The sequence below is a fragment of the Cyprinodon variegatus genome, unplaced genomic scaffold (assembly GCF_000732505.1).
Source record: "Cyprinodon variegatus isolate N-32 unplaced genomic scaffold, C_variegatus-1.0 Scaffold1088, whole genome shotgun sequence".
Taxonomy (NCBI): domain Eukaryota; kingdom Metazoa; phylum Chordata; class Actinopteri; order Cyprinodontiformes; family Cyprinodontidae; genus Cyprinodon; species Cyprinodon variegatus.
The window spans coordinates 148,430-165,657 of record NW_015151541.1 but is presented as its reverse complement, the minus strand read 5'-3'; the positions used below and the strand labels follow the sequence as shown (position 1 = coordinate 165,657).

At 35.8% G+C, this 17,228-nt stretch overlaps 1 protein-coding gene across 1 annotated transcript in view; it reads left to right on the top strand.

The window, feature by feature from the left end:
- Window positions 1–1,050: 1,050 nt before the first annotated feature.
- ssfa2 (sperm specific antigen 2) overlaps window positions 1,051–17,228 on the top strand; it is a 61,463-nt gene continuing 45,285 nt past the window's right edge. The window contains exon 1 of the mRNA XM_015400253.1: window positions 1,051–1,169. The gene's annotated coding sequence lies outside the window, so the exon portion shown is untranslated. The remainder of the gene's footprint in view (window positions 1,170–17,228) is intronic.

The window sequence follows — 17,228 nt, the reverse complement described above, 5'->3', positions numbered from 1 at the left end:
ATGTGTTTCTTTAGAGATAACCATGGTTCACAGAAGAGAAACAATGATGCCAAGCACCAGTCTCTTTTTAAAGTGTCCGGTGGTGTCATTCTTACTTAATCATGATAGATTGATCTCCAGCCCTGTCCTCATCACCACCCACACCTGTGTTAATGGAGCAATCACTGAAGTGATGTTAGCTGCTTCTTTTTATAGCAGGGCTACAATGATGTTGAAATGTGTTTTGGGGGATAAAGTTCTAGATAAAGTTCTAGGAAAATATTGACTTTGCAATTAATTGCTGTTACGCTGATCACTCTTTATAGCATTCTGGAGTATATGTAAATTGCCGTCATAAAAACTGAAGCAGTAGACTTTGTAAATATTAACATTTGAATCTTCTCAAAACTTTTGGCGATGACTGTAGACATCATTAGGCAATGCAGGTGATGTGTCTTGCCCAAGGACAGAACGATACTGAAAGACTTCGATGCCAACTACACAATGATGATATAAATAAAAAACACATCTGACTTTTGCGTTCTCTGTGTGCAAGGTAGGCTATGTCAGGTTGCTCTAGACAATTTCATTTTTTTAAACGCAGCCTTGGAAAACAGTAATAAATATAAACATATGACTGTATATTTACAGTTCTAACTTTCACTTTTTTTACCTCATCAATTTACCATGAATCATTTTTAACCTTAAATTATTACAACCTTTTTAATCCTTACCTTTAGTGCTATCACCAAGCATATTTATTAAACCCTTCAGTATAGTATTTTATAATGCCTTGCACCATGCAATTAAAGAAAATGCATAATAATGTGACTTCACATAGGATTCACAATGTTGGAGTAAAATAAATACTTTGGTTGAATATAAGACACAGAAATATTTATAAGGACATTAAGTATTGGTTAAAACCTTTTAGATCCGCGCGTTGTATTAACAGCAGTAGCCCAGCAGGTGTCGCCATTTCCCCGCTACAATCAAAGCTCCAAAGACACACCTCCTCCTCCTCCCTCCCTCCTCCTCCTCCACCTCCTCCTCTCCGCATAGCGCTGCTGTTATTGCTGCAGCTGGTTTCAGGAAGCGGAAGCTGGAATGTTGGAGTGTTTTTTAGAAAAGTTTGGACACTTTTTGACAGTTTGAGCCCAGACTCGATTGAACTGCGGAGGAACGTGACGGTGAGTGAGCGCGGGGGTCTTCTATGGCTGCAGCCTTCGCTGCAGGAAGGGTTCCCTTTCTGTCTGTGTGGAGGGTTTTAAACTGCTGTCAGCGTGCCCTTCGAGCAAGGCAGCTGAAACAGCAGGGTGGGCTGACAGTGAAGGAAAAAAAAAAGTTAAATATTCCTGTGGGTGGATATAATATAAAGGAACTGATGTTTGTAGGAAGTATTGGTTCTTGTAATTGGTGGTGTTTTTGTGTTTATAGTTACATGTGGGTTATTGATCAACATGCTGCAAGGCTCAACCGTAGAAGTGCATGCTGACACAGGGAACTCTTCCTGTTCTTCTGTGTAAATTTGCTCCAAAACGCGGTTTTCATGCCTACAGACATTTAGATGATACATCTATCAGACCCTAAACTATATCATCATAAAGCCAAGGTTTGTTTAAGAAAATGAGAATATCCGTCTAAGATGCTTTTTTACTCTGGAGTCATTTGTGAATAGAGCACACCTGGTATATTGTGTTATTTAATTGCATATAATGAACAGATTTAAATACTTGCATAAGAGGGGTTTGTTCTTAGGGGGATGTTCTCCTATTTCTGTCATTTTTTTTCAAAAGTTTACAAAACACACTTTCATCACATATTTTAATGTAGGCTTACTTGCAAACTGAAATTCAATTCAGTTAATTCTTTTATAGCGCCAATTCACAACACATGACATCTCAAGGCACTTTATAGTTCAACCAGATCATACAGTCAGATTGATTACAAGTTTTGTATCTAAGGAAAACCTGTTTATTGCATCCACTCATTGACTGGAAGAAAGGCAGTCCCTCACACTAAGCATGCTTTTAGCGACAGTGGAGAGGAAAAACTCTCTGGTAACAGGAAGAAACCTCCAGCAGAACCAGGCTCAGTGTGAGCGGCCTGTCACTACCCGATCCGTCCCAGAAGCACGATCCGTTCTGTGCATGCGCGAACAGATGCACATCTGGGTTACTGTAAATACTGTGATTATGGTACTAAAACTACTTATTTTTATGCTCAGCTCTCTAAAGAATACTAATGCAAATCTTTAAATAATGTTTTATGAATTTTGTTAGACAATTTTAATGCTTTTTACATTTTTTTTCGTTAAACTGCTTCACTGACATCATCAGACATGCTCAAAGCAGTCCGGCAAGATATGGTTAAACCATGTTTATCTGCATTTTAGCTGTTTCTTTCTTTAGATTAAGCATTATATACCATAAGGTTAACACAAAACTCAAAAAGACTAGATCAATGTTTAAATCCAAAGCTGAAAAAGTTTGCCACTGGAAGTAGCGTAGGATCCCATTTCCGTTGCAGATCAGGCAGAGACGAGTGATAAAACAGGATTTTAAGGCCTTTATTTTCTCAGGAAATGCATTATTAACCTTTAACACGTTATATTTTAGAACGTTTACTATTTTGGGGGAGGGGAAACGTCATTTAGGTATTTTTAACTAAATAAGACCGAGGACGATCCAGATGTACATCTGCATGCGGATGCACAAATTAGCTGACAGCGCATGCGCAGAACGGATCGTGCTTCTGGGGTGGATCGGGTAGAGAAACGGCCATCTGCCGAGGCTGACTATGTTCAAGCAGACAGTAGCAGACATAGAAAAAGAAGCATAGATACAAAGGAAACAGTAAACCAGTTTCACAGGCGGCCCTGTCCAGAAAACACAGATGTTTTAATGTAGAAGGTTTGTAGGTGCATATTCAACAACAAGGAATTGACCTCTATTAGCAGTAATATTACTAATAACCCTACATATATTACATCTTACTTGGTTTTAGTTGGCTTTATATATGATCAATATGCCCCTATATTCGTTTTTTAATTTATTTGTGAATGCCTGTGCTCTGAGATTCTCACTGCACATATTCAGATGTTTTGCCAAACTGCTGATTTTTAAGGGCAGCTGTTTTTCTTGTCCTAAAAGAACAGATGGAAATGGTAAGAATAGTAAGAAAGTTCATGACGCCCATACTGAACAGACGCCTACCTTCAAAGAGCTGCCTAAACCAAAGACCTTGTTGAACGGATTTTATTGCTTTCAATTTTTAAGAATTATTTATTTTTAATCTCAGAACCATGTGTCTTGCTAATTAAACACATTCCTCCGCTTTAGTCTCTAATCATGTAGTTCAAGAATAAAATGGAAAAGTTGAATTGAAAACTAAGGACAATTTATTGGGACATTTCATTTATTTTTTTTTAAGTTGTACAAGGAAATGTGTGCAAAGCCTTAACCTTTAGAGTTTTTTTTTATTATAAAATACCAAAGTAACATGTGAAGAAGCTATCTAAGTTTTATCTAATCAGTCTGCAGGAATTCACTCATAAATGTTAAGGATGCTTTTTTTTCCGTAACATCTGCTCTAAACCGTGCAATTAAAGCTTTGTTATTCTTTTCGTCTTTCTCCACTTATATTCTTTTCATGCCTTGAGCTGGTTTAGGTGCTAGCATCTAGGTGCTTTTTTGATATGACTTGATGATATCTTTTAATATTTTTAACCCCTCCGCTGTTTTTTGAGGGTCCTAATTATGGATAGCTGGTGCGCCGTGTTCTACTCGGGTCTCTCCCACATAAAAGGGGGTTGTTTGTCAACTTTGCCTGCCCTTACCACAAAGGAGAGTTCACATTGATTCCCTTTTCTGTGTTGGATCCACATTAGTCGTCCACAAACTGAGATCACCTTTTGAGAACAACACCATCCCAGGCACGTACTTAGCAGTAAATATGTTTCATAGCATAACTAGCAGGAAAATTGTTGCCCTTTTTTTCCCTTTTTAAATAAAACTTTACACATCTGCTGAAACTAATTTAATGCAATGATCGAACCATTATCCTATCTGTTATTTTTATAAGGTACACATTGTGTGGCCGCTTCTAATATAACCTTTTACTGCTGTAAACACCACAATTTCCCCATTGTGGGACAATAAAGGACTTTTCTATTCTATTGTATTATGATAGAATTCAACCTATAAATGGTGCTAAACGGCTCTGCTAGTAGTGGGAACCCAGTTTAAGTGAGATTCTTGTGTCCTGGATAAAGGAAAATGATTAAATGAATCATCTGAGACCAGATTCTCCTTCAGTTCCTGGAAGAAAAGGTAATTTATGATTGACCCCTGCTTCCCTCAGGCTCCATGCATACGCCTAGATCTCCTGTGCGTCTGTCCTCATTGCTCATCAGCAGCATTTGATAAAAACACACCTCAGTCTGCTTCCTGGATGAGCTATTAAATCCTATCCACTGTGATATCACAGAGACGTTGTTTGAATTGTGTCGCCTGACAGCTGCAGCTGTAGCTGCACCATAAACTTAGTGAAGGATTTATTGGGAAAATTATCTGATGGCACATGGGAAAAAAGCCAAACCCTGGAAGTCTTCAGAGAAAATACCTGCTGTAAAACAAAAGACTTGATGAAAAGAGCCGATTCATGCTTGTGGTTCACACTAGTTTTTTATTTTCTTTTTAATGAAGATGCTTCCTCTTCCTCTTCTAAAATTGAACTCTATAAGTGGATTTTTTCCCCCGGTTATTAAACTTATATTTGTACTGTCTGTGTAATGGAAACAGCTCTGACATGTGGGCTTATCGATGAAGCCATATTTGTTTAGTAGGGTTTCTGAAGGTTACTGCCACTGGAACAGTTTAAAAGGGAACAGACTGACAGTAAAACAGTCTGAGAATAACACACAGAAGAAATAAGCTCAATACTTACTGGTCACTGTTTTCGTTTCATTCTAATCCACATATTTATTTAAAAAAAATCCAGATTAAATCTGTCCGCTTCATTCTAGCATTAGATGAGGTGCAATGTTTTGCCAAAAAAAAAAAAAATTTAAAGCAAAGATAAATATTTAAACAATTGGATGTTAATAGCAGGAAAAAAAGAATAATTCAACTCTTTGAACATTTTAGTTGGAGTTGCAGCTCCTGTTGAATTTAATACCCACATTTGATGTCTTATTAATTAAATATGTCAGTAATTTATGCAGTTGGAGTAAAACTAAGATGAAGCATGAACACTGCTTGTATATTGACTAATATACTGAAGTCATTTAAGGGTAAAATAGTTTGATTAATCATGATTGTAGTTAATTATTGCAATAATTAACTAATTTGATAATCTGTTAATCATTAGCTGGATCATACAGACTCTAAAATATAACATTTGCTGAAAAGACCAACTTACAGCTCTAAATAATTGAAACTGTTAAAAAAATAACTAGATTTTTGCATTTAATATGAAGTTAAAGCCTCGGTTTAAAAATATTTATAACAACAAAGCAGGGTAATGTCACCTCTAAATGAAAGTGGCTTTAAGAGCAGGTTTTGCTATAAATCTGTAGAGACATAGCAGAACCATCCATCAGAGGAGTTTGATTGTGGTATTTTTCAGGAATAACATTATTCCCTTTGATGTAGACAAAACTCTTTTAAAAATCCATTTGAATGCAAAATGCAGGAGATACTTTATGCACCTTTAGTGTTGACTGTTTGCACTAATTAGACATTAGAAACTCATCCCGAAAGAGCTCAGCTGTTCACGTACTGATCTTAGATCTTCAACAAGGTTGAAGCGTATTTGTTTACTGTGTTTTTTTGCATGCTTTTCTAAGATAGTTGATTAAAATATAGGGATCCGGTTGACTTGATTAATCAATGGAATAATACGTTGCTAAAAAAATTGTAAGCGGCAGCCCTAAAGTCTACTAAAATGTACCTTCAAGCTTTGGAAAAGGATGCTGGCTTTTCCTTTAGGAAAGATTAATGAAATTTTAACTTCACTCAAATAAAAATCTAGGAAAGAATAAGTAAATCTAAAAAATATATTGAAAGTTTGCATTTGTGTTTAAGGTCTTTCACAAGATCAACATCATTACAGCAGGGCAGATACCTGCTACAGAACACTGGAAAAGTACTTGATCCATTTAAATCCATACATTTATTAATGGCTTGTTGCAGCATGATTTCTAGACATGTTGCTTAATATTGGAGCTAGATGAACATTTCTTTATAGGAGTTATAAGCTGTTGGTGCTTAACCTGCCAGTATCCTGATTGATATGTGTAGAACTGAGTTGAGCTCTACGTTATCAATCTGGGATGGCTGCCTTTCAGTCTGTCCGTAAAAGGGACGGACGTTTAGTACAATACTTCGAGCTGATTGGGTTACGTGCCAGCTAGTACCCGCCTTCCATAATATGCTTTCAGCCAATCGTAGCGGTGAATAATGACGTTTCATAAGATGATAAATCAAAATTTTGTTCCAGGACCTTTCTGAAGAAAAGCACAGACATCTTTGCCATCTACAAAAGTACTTAGTTTTTCTATTTGCTCCTTTTTAAAATGAGAAATTGTCGCTATTTCAGGTAAAACCGAGTCAGTTTCGGTATCGACAGGTGAGTCCTCCGGGGTAGCCATGTTTGTAATGCCCCGGCAAGGCCCTTCTGACTGTCCTTCTTCACTTCTACATGTTCCACCCATAAAAACACTGCTGGCATGTCATTGGTCCAAACCGATGGTTGTTACAGGGACGTTTTATCGGGGGTATTTAAAGATGGATTTGTTGTGAGAATGAAAACTCAGATCTGCGACAATCCAGCTTGCAGCGCATGTTTAGTTGGTTCTCAGAGAAGAGCTGAAACTATATGAGGCATTTATTAACATACAGTTACAGTAGATCCATCCCAGTAGAAGGTTATGCACATACAAGACCTGCAAACATGATGGCGTACATAAACTACTACCCAGGTACAAATTGGATTCTTATGTCTAAAATGAATAGAAGGTCTCCACCTACCTACAGTTTGTAATTTTACTGCAGAAATGAGCCGAGTTTTTCTTGTGTCATTTATTGGGCCCCCCTTTGAGTCTGTTTAGATTTTGTCTGCTGCCTTTCAAAGAAGGTTTTAAAATTCCCTTCTATAATTTATGGAAAGATTTTTCTTCTTAGATAGCAGAGTACAAACAGACCAGAACAACAAGACTGGGGTTTGTTATTGTAAGGGAGGCCTTTTTAAGGCAGGTGATTAAGCAGCAACTTGTTTTGTACTTTGTAGACAGCTTGAGGAAAATTTAAGTCGTGGTTGCAAAGTGTTTTTCGCAACTTCCCTCTGAAATGTGGTTAAGGTTGACTTCAAGCTGACAGGAGATGGAAACATTGCAAAGTATTTTACATTTCTTAAATGTTGTTTTATGAATGAAAATTAAAATTCATCATATCAGAGTGAAATGTAGTGAGAAACTGTGTGTTAATGTAATACACTGGTAAAAATAATTAAAGAAACAGCTTTTTTTTTTTATTATGTCCAAAACCGTCTTAAACAAACATGTATAATAGTTCAGCCAGGCGCCAGGCCCTATTTTACACATGTTACTCCATGCACAGACAGCCATCCATTGATCACCCATGGATATTAGCAGTTGATCATTATACAGCTATAGAAATGTTTGTTTAGTGCAAAAAATGTAGGTAACTACTAATGAGCATTGTTCATTTAGATTGAAGTCAGTATACATGCATACATTTTCTATTATATTTCCCATAATGTAGACCTTTTTAATTTCATCCCTCTATAGCATGATATTGAGAAAATGTGACCTCAACCATATATGTATTTGCAATTAAGACTAGAATTCATTAAATACTCTGTGTTTGTCCATTATATCCCAGGGGATAATTCCCAGCATGTACATGGAGGAGTCCAAATGCAAGTCATTCCCTTGAATCTGCACATTTCTCCCCAGATAATACAACTCTAAGGCTATTCCAAAATATATAGGTAGAATCATACATTTCTCTCTGACCTAAGTGTTTCTTTCCATTCATCATTTTTTATATTATTTGCCTCTATTTTTATTGTTATATATATATATTTTTAAAGAGACATTATGTTTTATGTTTAAGTTTTTACTGAAAAATATCCTGAAAATAGCCTGTTTGATGAGCAGCCTGACACCTCAGTAGTTCAGTGCTTAAGCATCTATAGGGCTGTAGCCTTTTTTCCTGGATTGGCTTTAGGTCGGAAGTTCCCGTGTTGTTCGGCAGATGTGACGTCAAGCGCGTCAATGCTAAAAGGGTCTGACCTAGGAAACAATTTAAGCATTATATTCAAGATGGATTCTGGGGATACTTGAAAGCGAATTACATCCACCTTAATTTGGACACCAACAGCAACTGCACCTAAGTTGAAAAAAGTAAAAAAATTAAAAACTTGTCAAGAAAGAGTGCCAACTATGGGAACAAGCAGAAGAACTGTGCAGCTCTGCGTTTTGGCCACAGGTGGCAGTAGAGCGGGGCGTTATGAGCTCAAATCAATATCGCAATAAATAGGGCAGTTTACCTCCATTAACAATAAATGCCCCTATATCTGGAAATAACGGCACGTAAAGGAAATGCAACTAATCTTTTTCATTTATTTAAATGAAGTATAAGTCTCGCAACCATTCAAGGTTCAGCATCTAGCAATGTCTCCTTGAATAGAGGAAAAATGCTACCTCTCCTGCAAAGGTAATGCAATTTGCAAAGGCCTATATTTGTGTAATTGCATTGAAGTCTTTGTAGAGGGAACATCTCTTGTAAACAAAAAATAATGCAATAAGCTCATATGTATGGCTTATAAAGAAAATAAACATTAAATGCAAAACCAATAAAAAGGTAGATGATGTGTTACATCTTTTAATTAATTTCTATACCTTTTGTCAGCTACTTTCATTAGACGCTTAAACCCTGGGTGCTCCACTGTAGCTAAAGCAGCGATATTCTTAGCTGTTGCTTTGGTTATTTCTATCCACCTCTTGGATTTTCTTTCATATGGTGTCGCTGCTGCAGACCTCTAAGATTTTCTGTCTAGAAGTTACACCACTCAAACCTTCGAAATCAACAGCGTTGTTGAGGTTGGGTGTGTCGCCTTAGGCAGGCCAGACAGTTTTCAGACAATCTTTGCATTCGGTGTTCTTTACCTCTATAACCTCTTTGTAAACCCAAAATATTTCGAAATTACAGACGTGGATTTTTTCTTTGGAACAAGTACAACAGGATTAACAATTTTCTTTTTAATCACGGGTGTGTTAGCCGCTTCTTCACTGATCTCTTCCGCCATCCTCTTTGTTTACTTCTTCTGACTGGAGGGGTAGCAAAGGGAAAACCAGCCACCAAACGGCAAAATTAAGTCAATTGCTTTTACTGACAGAAAATGTCCCCTGTTATCGGAGAGAATGTTTGTAATTGTAAATTTTTGGTTTATAGCCCAGGCCTAGGTGGCAGTATAAATTCCGTAATGCCTCTTTAAGTCATTTTTTGCTGTTGATTGCAAAATCCCGTCAATCTTTGTCATATCTTTAATAGTTTTCCTCGTGGTTTTCCATTGTTCTGAAGATTATATCTAAGTTGGAGATATTAACACTTTTTAAAAAACTAAACTTTGGTCAAAAAAGTCAATATTTCTCCAATGCTGATTTTCTTTTTTTACTGTTTTCATTTTAAAATTAGTGGATCTAGGGAGATTTTTAGGGAAAGCTCTTTGCTCCATTTCTTTATCTGTATCTATACATAAGTAAAGAGCTCCAAGTTGAGCACCCTTATATTAGTTCCTGATATTATGAACCCTCCATTCTTCCTTGGGGTTTGAAGTTTTTGAATCTAATCCCAGCCTTTTTGTTTTGCCAAAGAAACTTTGAGATCCTTTCTTTCATTTTTTTTTAAGTAGTCAGGAATGGCAACAGGGAGTGATTGAAACACAAACAATAGTCTTGGCAGTATATTGAATCTAATTGTTTCCACCCTTCCACTCATAGTCAAGGACAAAATCTCCCATTTCTTTAAATACCTTATGAGTTTTCCATAAAAAGCTTCAAATGGCTATGATGAGTACCACGTAATAAAAATACCCAAATATCTAAACACTTTTTTTGATCATTTAGATTTATCTTTTTCTTGTTGCTCTATTGAGTATTCATCAGATAATATTATAAAAAGGAACACTTTTGAATCATTTATCTTCTCAGTGTAGGAGTGGAAGGTTTTGTTCATCAAAGTCAGCTGTTGTTAAAAAAAAAAAAACATAAAAAAAAGGGTCTGTATTGAGACAACCTTAATAACAGGAATAGTTTTTCAGGTGGAGACCATAGATGGCTCTCTGCTGTTTGTCAGCTTTTTATTAGGTTGGATTTGACCAGCATCACTGTTGCTACTGGTAGCATATATAGTCAGTCTTAAAGGTATAGTGGAGAATTTTCTTTTTCCCTGTGGATCATCTAAATAAGTGGTCCTCCTAATTGTCAATCTTTCTGGTGATATGTTTACGTAAGGCTGTCCTACGTTCTCGTCCCCATTTTTCACTTAACGGGGGTGAGTCTGACATTGTGGAAAAATTGCAAATATTCTTCTGGAAAATAAGCTTGTATGAGTGATGCAAACAGCAACTTTTAAACGGAGCGTGGACGAGGAGCAATGGGCTCGTAGATTACCTTGAGTGCATTTAATAGGGGTTGCCTCTCAGGAGAGGGTACAGGGTTGTGCATGTGCATTTTTTTTTTTTTTTAAGTGGAGAGTGCGGGTCTTTTAAAAAATTTGTGAAAATCCTTCACTATACCTTTAAGTATACAGATAGACTTCCAGAGGTCAGGCAGTTAGTCTAGGGGAGGTAGAGAGGGCTGCCAAATGTCCTTATCTGGAGACTGTATGAGCGGTATCTGCTTCCTCATTGAAAGGAGGAACGGGATGAGCTCTGCTAGAGTCCTTATAGTGACCCCTGCCCCCCTCCAGAAGACCACTGATATGAATGTCTCTCATACGGTGTCATTCTCAAACTGTGGTACATTTACAACTGATGGTGCAGAAGGCCTTTTAAATAAAAGGGAAACACTGGAACTCCAAGGACATGCTTTCTTTATATTTCCATTTATTCTAAATTAATTTATGAATTTATTACTTTTGTGCTACAAGCTACTAAAGCTACTGTCTGTTATCAGCCAGTTAACACAGAAACCCTCTTGCCAAAATGTTTGTCGCTATATTAAGCGACTTTTACTGCCTTTACTTCCCTTTGTGTTTTTGTTTTTCTCAAAAAAGGCAACTTGTGACAAATTTAGAAACTTTTGTCTGTGTTCGAAACTTTGGTGACAATACTTGAGTGCACCAATCACTTCGTTTCTGTCTTGGCAAGTTCACTGTAGCATTAACTGTGAGCAGACGAACACTGCAGAACCTTTGCATGGAGAGAAGAAGGGAGATCCCTGCTCTGTCTACAAAAGATGGGAGCTTTCTGTTGTATTTTACAACATGTTTGTGTGATAAAGGCTTCTTATGGCTCACCCTGATTGAACGTAAACACAGAAGCAGGCTAAATGAAGAGGATGATCTCAGACTAAAGCTTTCCAGATATTTCAAAACTATGTACAGAGTCGAGCACACCCATGTCATTAACTTCTTATGAAAATATTCTATCTCTAACATTACTGATTGTTATACTGAGCCTGTTAATGACTCATTCAAGTTGTTTTTCTTATTGCAGTGCAGATCATTTTACTATTCAATTATAGTATTATTTATATAGCGCCAATTCACAAACCTCAATCTAAATCCACTTTATATACACAATAATTAATATTCTGTTCACAGGAGTCATTGCCTAGGGGTGTTTGGATTATTTGTACAGTGCATTGCTAAATGGACCCTTGTGTTTCTTTGAAAAGTAATGACGACTTTTGATTGCAAGGTAAAATATGTATTTTATTTATATAAATCAATCATAAAATGTGTGCAGCTGTGGAAGTAAAAGCATAATAAGCAGCAGTCAAATTATTCATAATAAACACCTGTGCTTCCATTGTAGTACTTTTTGGGATAATGATTAAAGCCAGAATGAAAGAACTTTTCATTTTTTGTATATTTGAGTTCTTTCTTGGTTAACTATATGGCTGTGACTCCATGCTACATCAATCATAGCCCCACAATCACACCGACTGCTTTCAAAAAAATATAAAAATGTAAAATTTACCTCTTCAGTACACAAGTTGCATAAAGAAGTAATGAGTTATATCACTTAATCCCACAATAACCATTTAATCCAATGCTTTGAATTTGTCATTTCCGCATAGGGAGGAAAAAAAGTAAATTAAGTTATCTTAATTAACCCAATTTCTTTAATGATGATTAATTAAAATGGGTTACATGATATGATAACTGTGCATTCCTTGGTAATACCATGATCAAGTGAGAAAATTTGTAGGTATTTCCTGGATGATGAAAGAAAACCCAACTGAACCATCTCTCTGGGAAATCCCGTTTAGGTCCATCTGACACCAGCGGGTTAAAGCTCCTGCTAGGATCTTAGAGTAGATACCCCAGGACACCATAAGCCATGACCTCATAGAGAGATTGCCCCTATTGATGTTGTAATGCAGATACAGGCATTACTACTACTGGGTACCATTTTGAGTTGCTGCCATGACATTTAAGCAAATTTGACCAGGCTGCCTCATCATCTTCTCTCAATGACTGCAGATTAAGCTCTCTGTGGGCAGATGATTTTCATTTTTATCAAATGATGTGGCATCCTTTTGTTCCTAAACCATTGCCCATCCTATAGCAGCAGGATTTTTGTTGTTGTTGTTGTTTAATCTGCTGTTTTAAATTGTTTGATTGTTTTGAGTAGTGTTTCGTAATGAATAAATGCATCATTTAGTGCACATTAAAATCAGATTTGTTGTTTGTACTCTCTGCAATATATTACAAACAATAAACCCATGACAAAAGAAAAATAGAAGTTTAAACCTCATGTATATATTTCTAAAAAATAAAAAAAGTTATCAGACATGGAATAAATAGACATAATATCCTGCATAATTTCCATTGTTTGTATAAATAAATCCAGCAATAAATGTTTGATTGGCTAAAAGGTAAGAATTCATTAGTTTTGTTTGAACGTGAGGAAATGATTTCTCCAAAACGATTTTACTGGCATTGCAGATGGATGACTGCAAAAGCAACTTCGTCATAAGAAGAGTAAATGTTTGTATTTCAGTCAGACCTCATATGGGAAGGTTGACCTGGTTTTTGCCTGATCAAGACAGTAAATGCAACTGTGCATGAACACGAATCTCTTTCCTTTCAACTAAATAAATATATAAGGTTACATTTCAAGTTTCCCAAAGATAAGAGAGCCTAACTGTTTTCTTACCAGATTTTCCTATTCAAGATATAGAAGATTTAAGCACGTCACACATTTCAAGTAAATTAAAATAAATAAAATGGTGGATTTGCTGCATCATACATCTTTAATAATCATCCTCTAGTCAGAGAAAACAACTTTAACAATAAAATGTGTATTTTGCCCCTATAAGTCAAGCCTACAATAAATTAATTAAGTGATTCCATTTAAGTTTCTGATATAAAATGAAATCCATATTTATCCATGTAAGCGCCACCATATGTCTGCTGTAGCACCGAGCCAGAGTCCAGTGATGGTTTAACATCCATGCAGACCTGAACCCTGGAGCCTGGCTTCTGTCAGAGTCGACAGGTTAACTTAACATCTAGGCTGGATATTCATGCCATTAATGCACCATCCTCTTCTCCCAGTGACACCCAGTTTACAGGGAACTAAAACAGACAACGGCCAGAAAATCCTCACATTTCAAATAGTTTACTATAGAAGTGTGTAACATAGATTTAGAACAGCCTCATATTTTCATGACTAACCTCTTGGAGCTAAATTTACATTAATGATCATTTGTCATTGCTGTCTTTTAATAAAAACCCGGAAAAGGAATCGGTTTGTGTGTTGCCATATTAAACAAGTTGAAACTATATTAATGTTCATAGATGAATCATCGGTCTTATATCCTGTGAAAAAAAAGTTTGAGGGGAGATATTTTACTTTTCTACTGAGAGGCTAGACCAGGGTCCGAAAAAAAGAAAATAAAAAAGTAAATTTCTGGAGACATTTTTAATTATAATTCTTTACTTTAAACAGCATTTAACACTGAAATAAAATTAGGTTTTGAGACATCAATATTATACATTGAATTTTTAAATGAAAAATATAATTTTCCATTATAAAATCTAAATTGTTTTTGAAGTAGAGAACAACAATCTTTCAGTTTGGTATATAGACAATTTCCTGACTCACTTAAAAAAAAAAGCTGAAGTGACTTTCTTTTTTTTTTATAGCTTAATTAGAGCAGTGGGCTTTATGCTGGCCTGCAAGGCTTTAAACCTGGGTTTGAATGTTGACAAAGCCAATCTAAAGCACATATCAAGGTGCTCATTTTTAGCCTGGATCCATTATTTTATTTTTGTGATTATGTTCATGGTGGAGAATCCTGCTTCACATCAGAAGGTTGAGTCAAACATACTCAAAATGTGCAGGGTCATCTTTGAGCACACCATTTCACTTTTCTTTCACTAGTTCACCGCGCTTCTTGCAACAGTCAACACTTTCTCTGCTCTCTGTTTCTTATCGTCTTCTCGGCTTGCCACAGGTTTGCCTGCTTTTTCTAAAAGCAGCTAGCAGCAGCAACCCAGACAGGCAGCTCATTGGATAATTTGTATCACGTGTAGCCTGATGCCGGACGCTCTGAATGGCTTTAATATACAAACAGGAGAAGGGTTGGAAGTGACGTTTAGACACTGTTGTCCGACAACATGCAGTTATTTATAAATGTTTTAAATCTGTTTGGGTCTGGATTAGCCAGCAAGTGGGTCCCGATCAGGACCTCTGTCTGCTGATCCATGACCTCTGGGCTAGACAGGTGTTTGCTTTTGCAGTATAACTGTGATTTTTAAAACTACAATAATTTCAATCTGAACATTCCGATTGGCATGTTAAATCTTAGAGGCTGTAAACTTTTGGTCATGTTGCATTTCATGAGAATAGGACAAATTGCTTCTTACTCCAGCCCTTTAGGTGGCAATAATGTGCTTAACCCCTTGAACCCTACGGACCCACCGGCGGGTCCAGCTGCTACATGACCTCGTAATTTTACCAAACCCCCAGTATTGATGTAAAAAACATATTTGGCACAGTTTGGTGACATTTATGGATAAATGTGCCAAAATGGCCTCTCCGCCTAAGAAATTTCTCACTAATACCATTCTAAAATAAATATGATTCATCTGATTGAGTCCACATTTTGTATATTTTTACACAACATTTAGATTTGTGCTATAAATAATATTTTGGTAGTGTTTTGCAATGTTTATTTCAAAGAAAATTTTGGCGAGGTTCAAAAAATGCAAAATATTTTGTATTTTGTCCCTAATATTTCAGGCAGGGTCAAAGCTACAATGGTGCTGACACCAGAAAACCATTCTATGACATCTTACCTTTACAGACGTACCAAAAGTTTCTTCTTAAATCTAATAGCTTTGAGGCTATAAGTTATTTACTTTTGTGTGTTTTTGTCAGGCAGAAATTTATTTATACCCCCTTAGGGTGTAAGAGGTTAAAGTGGGTTGAAGAGAAAGTTGCATCTAGCGCATAGGTCTATGCATTTGAGCAGTTTGTTTGTTTGCAAGCTAAAAGTTTTTTTTTCATGCTTGATTCATATTTCCAGATTTGATTCGATTCTGATTTTCAAGATTTAGAATCCTCCTTTTTTTTTATTTTTTATTTTTTATTAATTATATTTTTAATCTGGACTGATTTAAAATTGGATTCTTAGTATTAACATTTTTTGTCTGAATTACATGACTGCTATATAATTGTTTACATAAATACTTCTGCAGCATATTGATAAAAGTATTGCATTAACATGCAATAGCAAATGAATAAAGTAATGTTAGTTAATGGGCGCTGAAAGGATGATGCAAAAAGCATGTTTGTAAAATGAAAATGTTTTTTGACAAAACCGTATAGCCTTACCACTGACTATCTCTGTTGCATAAAAGAACAATCAGATGATTGAAAAAAAAAAAACAAAAAAAAAACAATGACCACTTGGGTATTTAGCACTAGAACTGATTAGGGCTGCAACTAATGATTATTTTGCAAATAGATTCCTCTTTTTTTTCCAAATTATCTATTAATAATCCTTAAAGAATATTTCTACTAAAAGCAGGTGAAACTAAAACTTTTTCACTTGAGGAATTCTGGATAGAGCATATTGACAAACAATACAATTTCTCAAATCTTAAATGCAAAATGCTATTTTTTAAAATAATTTTTATATAATTAATGCTCTAAGTGGGTCACCCTGTCAGCTAAAGGCATGTTTTAGAGTGTCTATACTCCAGTTAAAGAATAATGGATTACCAAATGAGTTGTTTATTTCAATAATCTGGTAGGCTGATTGGAAACGTCTATTTTTAGTGAGATATGGGAGCCAACTGCCTGTGCCTTGTTCTGAATAAACTTTGAACTAAAACAGAAAAACTTAAGATTATAACAAGTTGAATAAAAGTAAGTTTCTCAGATCACTGAGATCAAATGCTTCTAATAGAGACGTCATACTAAGCTTTAAAATTGCTAAAACAGCCCTATCATGACCAAAGCTCTTTTCCTTTTAATATCATTGCATAACATTGTTCCAAATATTAAATAAGCCAAGTTAAGTTTCAATATTTACAGCAGTAAATATAATGTAAGTTTGTGAGTTTTAAAAAAAGCAAAATGAGATCATCATTGTCTTGATTGATATGCAGCAAGTACTGCTGTTAATTCCCAGTGAGCCAGAGCTGCGCTCTTTCCTTAATATTATAAAATCGTTTGAGTAAGCAGATAAAACAAAAGACATTGCTTTTCATTTCTTTCCAGATATTTTATAGTATTTACTGTCAATTTTACGTTCCGTTTAATTTTAGTGTCAAGAGTCCTTCTAGGGATGGGTGTTGATAAACTCTGGGATGCAGGCAAAAGATTGTTTTAAGTTAATTATCTATGTTTATTGCATCTGTCCCTATCAAATATACAATGAAGTAAAAAAGTACAGCACATCTTAACAGTTCAACCACAATAACTTGGCTTTGTCATAAGCTGATACTCTTTGCCAAGTCTTGGACTGGATGGTGTGTTAA